Genomic DNA, 8,727 nt, shown 5'->3' with positions numbered 1-8,727 from the left:
TGGCTTTCAGAGCTCACGTCTCCCACTTCATAGTTGTAAGAAGTCTTCCAAGCATCAGTACACACACCAGTCTCCCAACCGGAAGGAAGCTGTCTCCAGAGGAACATAGACTTCCTCAGTCCACTCTTTTTTGTTTTAATAGGGGATAAAATCTTTCTAGAAAGCTACCAAAAAGAAAAGAAAGAAATCTCCTTAGATCACAATACCCAGTGGAATAGAATTACCCATGCAGGTTTAAACCAGTCATGATTCCCTGGGACTAATAATGGGTCAAACTTCTAGGACATCAGGAGGCCTCCACCTGTTACCTAAAACAAACAAACAACAACAAAAAAGGTTCTTTTAGCAGAAAAGAAGTGGAGAACATTGTCATTGAGTAAGCAAATAGTATCTACCACACTGAATAACGGATAGAAAGACCTATAGGTTCTTGCTTCCACTAATTGCAATTCCCTTTCCCATCAGTGGCTTTTAAAAGCTATGGCTTTTAGCTAGAAGGTGGCAGTTTGAATCCACCAGACACTCCTTGGAAACCGTATGAGGTAGTTCTACTCTGTCCTATAGGGTTGCTATGAGTCGGAATTGACTCAATGGCAACAGGTGGTTTACAGTGATTTCGTATGAGCCCAGCTTTCTTTTAAGCTCATATACATTGAAGTGCTTGTACTTACCACTCAGCATTGTCAAAAGTAATTTAAAGAAGGCAGTTTCAATGTAGATATAAAGCATTGTATTTTAAATTATAATAAAAGATCTGAGTTCAATATTAAAATGGCTCAGAAAGTTCTAAGAAAAAAGAAAAGAAAAAATAATCTCTGTTAAAGATTGTAACTTAATTTAATGTTTCTCTCAATTCATTTATATATATACTTTTGTTTAGATATTCTGATCATGTCCATCTTTTACTCTAAAAATAAATTCTTAATCATAAATTTTCTCATCACATAAATATAATGAGGCACTCTGGGGTTAAGTAGCTGGCGGAAAGTTAAAGTGTCCATGCCAGTAGTTCTCAACCAGTGTACTACAAACTCCGGAGCATCCTGCCAAAGACATGTCTGTGTGTAAAATATATTTTTGCTATAGCTGAATATGTATACATTTATAACACTGTCTGTCAGATGGTATATTTAGATGAGTGGTTTCTAGATGCAGTAGTATGCATGCTTCATCTTGCTATATGCAGAGGATAATATTATATTGGCAGGAAAAAATCATGTGTTTACTAGAACATACAGAAACTGTCAATCTTAAATATATATATAAAACTTGTAAATATATACAAATTTGTATAAAATGAAATATAGAAGGACCATAAAGTAAATAGTCTCAAAACTGCAAATATTTTCATGAATAATACAAACTATTATTATGCAAAAACAGTAATTTATTTTAATAGGGAAAAATTTGTGAATTCACAGTCACAGTGGAAGATTTTAATATACATATACCTCATATCTTGATAGATCAAGAAGGTAAAAAATTAATAACAGAAGCCAAGCACTTTAACCACTGTGCCACCAAAAAAAAAGAAAAGGAAATCAAGCCTGTTGCCATCGCGGCAATCCCAACTCATAACAATGCTATAGGATAGAGTAGAACTGCCCCAGAGGGTTTCCAATGAGTACCTGGTGGATTCAAACTGCCAACCATTTAGTTAGCAGCTGTAGCTCTTAACCACTACGTCACCAGGGTTTCCTTGTGCCACCAGGGCTCCTTAATAACAACACAGACTATGTCAAACATAAATGTAATAAATCTAATCTAGTAGAAATGTGTAAAATATCTGAATCCAAAAATTGGAGATTATACATCCTTTAAAGAACACAGGAGAATTTACAAAAATTTATTACACATTTGTTCACAAAGGAACTCCCAAAAATATAGAAGAATCAGCATCATAGTGTGCTCACTAAACAATATCTAATAACATTAGGAAGCAACAGTGAATAAAGAAGCAAAAAATACACTTATGCCTGGAAACCACATTTCTAAATAATTCACAGATAAAATAAAATAATATAATAGATTTTTATATATTTGGAATTGAAAGACAATTGAATCCCTTCCTTTCAAAGAGCGTGGATTGTAACTAAAAGAGCACCTGAAAGAAATTGTTTTTCCCTAAGTGCATGGATTAGAAAAGAAAGAAAGAAAAAAAAAATCATTGAACTAAAGTGCAAAGGAAGACATTAAGATGAAAAAATAAGGAACAAAGTAATGCAAGAAATAACGACTATAAATATAAGTATAAAAATTGACAAAGTAAGAAACAGAAGTATAGCCTAAAACCGTAAGCAGTTTGATTCTTTGAAAAGACTAGTAACATTGACAAACATCTGCTCAAATTGATCTAGGGAAAACAAAAAAAGAGAGAGAGAGAAAGCCCAAGGGGTGTCTGTGGTGGAAGCCATATAAATAATATCAGGAACAACAAAAGGGACATGGATTTAGATGGTTATACTCACAACTTTTAACTACTTGAATATTAAAGTAAGTTACTGTAGAAACAAAACATTAAATTTTTTTGAATTTTTCAATAAACTAAACATTTGTAGTAAAACTTATTCTCAAGTTTTACCTTTTCTTAATTTACAATGTATCAGTCAATTAAAAAATGTTATAATCTTTTGTCAGATGTATCTATTTGTAGCTAAAATTTCCTCAGTGTGAGTAATTGTTCAACATAGGAACCAATTCAGACTTCTCAATAGCTTTCTCATTTAACTGATTTTTCAGATTCAGTAAGTGGATAACTTATTTTAACCTAAGTAATATTGTTCCTGTTGTTTAATCCTCCCCAGAATTCTGATGAATTATGTACAAAATTTGCCTAGTCTTTATTTCGTTAAAATCAGTGTCTTTATTACCAATAAGTCACAAAAGTTACTTATTAAATTGTGATATTTAATTGGTTGGTTTGAATTCTTCTGCATTTCTGTTCACTTTTTTTACAGAGTATTGAAAATCATTTGATCAATGTTCATGAAGAAATATACTCAACATGTCTATTTTAATTTGTAACTGCTGTCATCAAAGAATTAAGAGTTAGGCTGTATTCAAAAGGTTGGCAGTTTGAATCCACCAGGCGCTCCTTGGAAACCCTATGGGGCAGTTCTATTCTGTCGTATAGGATCGCTGAGCTGGAATCGACTTGACAGCAGTGGGTTCGGTTTTTGGTTTTGTCATCAGAGAACAAACATTTTTATATTTTTAATTATTTTTCCTTGGGATTGATAGTTTTTTTTTTTAATATTATATCATATTTATTTTATCTGCATGTGGTAGGCAGAATAATAAATCCTATTTCCATATATTTGTTACTATATTACCTTACAAGGCAAAAAGGAACTTTACAGATGAGATTAAGGTTAAGGATTTGTACATGATCACACGATTACCTGTCTGGGCCAGTGTAATCACCAAACCAAAAAAAAAAAAAAACCAAACTCATTGTAGTGGAGTTAATTCTGACTCATAGTGACCCCACAGGACAGAGTAGAACTGCCCCATAGGATTTCCAAGGATCTAAAACTTCACAGAAGTAGACTGTCACATCTTTACCCTCTGCAGTGTGGCTTGTGGGTTAGAATCATCGACCTTCCTAATGCTGACCCAGTGAGCCACCAGGAATTTTAATGTAATCACACAGACCCTTAAAAGTCAAAGGGGGAGGCAGAAGAAGAGAGACAGGAGAGATGTGACTACAGAATGGTCAGAGAGATGCAATGTTTTTGGCTTTGAAGGATGGTCACCATGAGACAAAAGCTTGAAAACATAATGAAACGGAATCTCTCCTAGAGTCTCCAGAAGGCATGCCACACTGTCATCACCTTGATTTTAGCCCAGTGAAACCCATAGAGGACTTCTGACCTACACAACTATAAGATAATAAATGTATGTTATGCTAAGCCATGAAGTTTGTGATAATTTATTATGCTAACAATAGAAAACTAAGACACTTCACTTTCATAATTTTCTAATTTAGTTTTATATGTACATTGTTTTTTATCATTCATCAAATTAAACTTATCTTCTGTGTGTAAAACTTACTTTTCTTATAAAGTTAAAAAAAAGTTTTGACAATTCTATTAGAACATTATTAAGCAATCATAATTTTTTCATTTACTGATATTTCACAATTTCCATTAAAGTGAAAAAAACAAGGTTTCATAAGCTTCCAAATTGCTTTTGTTATTCCAGCACTAAAGGTTGCTCTTCCAGTCCAAATATTCTTGCAATTTTTATTATTTCAATTCCCAGATTTCCATATATTTTTAAAATTCTTTCTTTGTTTTGCCTGACTTATAGTAGGAAAACCCAGCTGATGTCAAGTTGATTCAGAATTATGGTAGCCAAATCGGTGTCATGGTAGAACTATCTTTCATAGGGATTTCAGTGACTGAGTTTTTAGTAATAGATTGTCAGGTATTTCTTCTGAGGAGCCTTTGAGTGGTCTCAAACTTCCAACCTTTCAGTCAACAGCAGTTGAGCATATTAGCCATTTGTACCACTGTTATGGATTGAATTGTATCCCCCCAAAGTCATATATGTCAGCTTGGCTAGGCCATGATCCCCAGTATTGTGTGATTGCCCACCATTCTGTCATCTAATGTGATTTTCCTATGTTTTATAAATCCTACCTCTATGATGTTAATAAGGTAGGATTAGCAGCAGTTATGTTAACAAGGCAGGACACAATCTACAAGATTAGATTGTTTTTTAAGTCAATCTCTTTTGAGATATAAAAGAAAGAAGTGAGCAGAGAGATGTGGGGACCTCATACCATCAAGAAAGTATGGCCAGGAGTGTGTGTCTTTGGACCCAGGGTCTCTGCACTGAGCAACTCCTAGGGCAGGAGAAGATTGATGACAAGGACCTTCCTTCAGAGCTGACACAGAGAGAAAGCCTTCCCCTGGAGCTGATGCCCTGAATTCAGACTTCTAGCATCCTAAACTGTGAGGGAATAAATTTCTCTTTGTTAAAGCCATCCACTTGTGATATTTCTGTTACAGCAGCACCAGCTGACTAAGACAACCACCCTGGGGTATAGTATATATACAATATATAAGAAAAAAGTCATGGGATGTTATTTCTTTGCATCTTTTATTGAATCATCCAGGGATACTTGAATTTGTGACATATGTAATACCAGATTCAACCATTTAGATTTTTTTTTTAAACTCTGGTTGAATCTTCAGACTTTTCTATTATAGTATTTTAGTATGAGTTGTGGAAAACAGGAAAGAAACCCTGGTGGTATAGTGGTTAAGTTCTATGGCTTCTAAACTAAAGGTCAGCAGTTCGAGCCCACCGGGTGCTCCTTGAAAACTCTATGGGGAAGTTCTACTCTCTCCTAAAGGGTCTCTGTGTGTTGGAATCAACTAAATGGCAACAGACTTGTTTTGTTTTTGTGGAATAACATTAAGAATATCATACATAAAGAAAGATAAGGTCATTAAAAAGATAGGAAAAAAAGAAAAAAACAAAAATGAAGTCAGAAGAGGCTATGAAACTTGCTCTTGATTGTAGAGTAGCTAAAGCAAATGGAAGAAATGATGAAGTAAAGAGCTGAAAAGAAGATTTCAAAGGTCAATTCGAGAAAACAAAGTAAAGTATTATAATGAAATATGCAAAGACCTTGAGTTAGGAAACCGAAAAGGAAGAATATGTGTGGCATTTCTCAAGCTGAAAGAACTGAAGAAAAAATTCAAGCATTGAGTTGCAATATTGAAGGATTCTATGGGGAAATATTGAATGACCCAGAAAGCATTAAAAGAAGATGGAAGGAATATACAGTCATGGTACCAAAAAAAAAAAATTGGTCAGTGTTCAAACATTTCAGGAGGTAGTATGATCAAGAACCAATGGTACTGAAGGAAGACGTGCAAGCTGCACTGAAGAGATTGGCAAAAAACAAGGCTCTGGAAATTGACAGAATACAATTGAGATGTATCAACAAATGGATGCAGCACTGGAGGCCTCACTTGTCTATGCCAAGAAACTTGGAAGACAGCTACTTAGCCCACAGACTGGTAGACATCCATATTTCTGCCCATTCCAAAGAAAGGAAATCCAACAGAATAAAGAAATTATTGAACAATATCATTAATATCACACACAAGTAAAATTTTGCTGAAGATCATTCAAAAGAGATTACAGCAATACATTGACATGAACTGCCAGAAATTCAAGCCAGTTCAGAAGGTGGCATGTCATGAGGGATATCACTGCTGAAGTCAGGTGGATTTGGCTGAAATCAAAGAATACCAGAAAGATATTTACCTGTGTTTTATTGACTATGCAAAAACATTTGACTGTGTGGATCATAACAAATTATGAATAACATTGCAAAGAATGGGAATTCCAGAACACTTAATTGTGCTCATGAGTAATCTGTACTTAGAAGAAGAGGCAGTTGCTAACACATAACAAGGAGATACCATGTGGTTTAAAATTAGGAAAGGTGTACATCCAGGTTGTATCCGTTCACCATACTTATTCAGTCTGTATGCTGAGCAAATAATCTAAGGAGCTGGACTATACGAAGAAGAACGTGGCATCAGGATTGGAGGAAGGCTCATTAACAATCTGCAATATATGGGTGACACAGCCTTTCTTGCTGAAAGTGAAGAAGACTTGAAGCACTCATCGATGAAGATCAAAGACTATACTCTTCAACTGAAAAGGATCAGAGTAAACTGGGTTAAGTCATCCAGGAAAAGTTTAGAATGAAGTTTCTCCTATTGATTCTAGTCCTGCAAGCCACTGCTTCTGGAGCTGTTTCTGTGTTCTCTGATAAAAGCCTGGAAGAAAATGAGTTGGTGTTTGCCGAAAAATACTTGGAAATCTTTCACGACGTCCAAAAAATGAAAGAATTCCAATGACGAAAACGAAATTCAGTGGGAGCTTCATGGAGAATAAAATTCAGGAAATGCAACAGTTCTTGGGGCTAAAGGAAATCCTGGTGATGTAGTGGTTAAGAACTACAGCCACTAACCAAAAGGTCAGCAGTTGAAATCTACCAGGTGCTCCTTGGGAACCCTATGGGGCAGTTCTACTCTGTCCAATAGGGTCACTATGAGTCAGAATTGGCTTGATGACAATGGGTTTGGTTTTTTTTGTTTGTTTGTTTTGAAGCTAAAAATGACTATTGGTGATGATGCACATCCGTCAGTGTGGCATGACTGACATTTATCATTAGACTACAATGCCAGGGAGGCCAAGATGGAAAAAACATCATATCAAATACAGAATCCAGAATTACACTCCTGACTTAGTGCATGAGGATGTTAACTACGTCATCCAGAAAGGTTTTCAAGTAAGGAGTGATGTCAGCCCTTTGAAATTCAAACAGATGAATGCAGGCAATACTAACATTCTGGTATTTTTTTCACATGGAGCTTACAGAGATTTCAATCTTTTTAATAGTGGAGGTGGAGTCATAGCCCATCCTTTTGCACCTGAACTGGTATTGGAGGAAATGCACATTTTGATGTGGATGAAATCTGGACTAAAATTCCAAAGGCACAAACTTGTTTCTTGTTGCTGTTCAGGAGGTTAGTCTTTCCTTGGGTCTCAAACATTGCAATGATCCAAAGGCCATAATGTTCCCCACCTACAGTTACGTCAACACCAACGCATTTTGCCTCTCTACTGATGACATATGTGGTATCCAGTCCCTTTATGGAGGACCAGAAAAGCACCAACGCATGCCACCTTCTGACAGTACAGAATCAATTAGCTGTGACCCCAACTTGAGTTTTGATGCTGTCACTACACTCAGAGATAGAAACTTTTTCTTTAAAGACATGCTCTTCTGCTGGAAGTTTCCTGAGTTATCAAGAAGCAGTCTTTGTTTAATTTCTTCCTTATGGCCAACCTTGCCATCTGTCATTCAAGTCACTTACGAAATTAGAGCCAGATATCAAGTTTTTTCTTTTTAAAGATGACAAGTACTGGCTAATTAGCAATTTAAGAGCATAGCCAAATTATCCCAAGAGCATACATTCTTTGGGCTTCCTTGACTCTGTAAAAAAACTGATGTAACTGTTTTTAACTCACTTATCTACAAAACTTACTCTTTGTAGGTAATCAGTATTGGAGGTATGATGAGAGGAGACAATTTATGGAGCACGGTTATCTCAAATTGATAACCAAGAAATTCCCAGGAATTGGGCCTAAAATTGATGCATCCTTCCATTCTAAAAGAAACTATTGTTTTTTTCCAAGGATCTAACTAACTCGAATATGACATCTAATCCAATCACATCACCAAAAGACTGAGAAGCAATAGTGGTTTTGGTTGTTAGATATGGTATAGTTAATGGTGCTTGTCAATTCACTTCAGGTTATAATTATTTATTGCATTGTTGCTATGCACTCAGTGATATGTATCATAAAAAAAAAAGAAGGTAAAGTCTAGAGGTCAAAAATAAATAATGATAAAAATAAGTATTTCTAGTTTTAAAAACCCCTGGGACATAATCATTTCATTGTCAGTTTTTATTTTACTCTGAGTTTGAAAACAGAAATTTTCAAAAACCAAGAAAATATCTTTTAAAAAATGCTTTATAAGTTGGTTCCTTGGACTAGTTAACTCTCTCTTACCTACAATTAAAAAATACTTTCTATGACCAGTAAATATTTCAGCAAGTATACCATCTTAATTCTCTAAAAGTAAAAACAGAATATACATAGAACTATAAAAATGACAATTGTGTAAGT

The 8,727-nt window shown here is 35.0% G+C and overlaps 1 pseudogene; it reads left to right on the top strand.

The window, feature by feature from the left end:
• Positions 1–6,731: 6,731 nt before the first annotated feature.
• LOC126082467 (macrophage metalloelastase-like) lies at positions 6,732–8,312 on the top strand (annotated as a pseudogene).
• Positions 8,313–8,727: the final 415 nt, after the last annotated feature.

The sequence above is a fragment of the Elephas maximus genome, chromosome 1 (genome assembly GCF_024166365.1).
Source record: "Elephas maximus indicus isolate mEleMax1 chromosome 1, mEleMax1 primary haplotype, whole genome shotgun sequence".
In the NCBI taxonomy this organism is placed as follows: Eukaryota; Metazoa; Chordata; class Mammalia; order Proboscidea; family Elephantidae; genus Elephas; species Elephas maximus.
The sequence above is the reverse complement of the archived record's forward strand: the minus strand, read 5'-3'. Positions and strand labels throughout refer to the sequence as shown.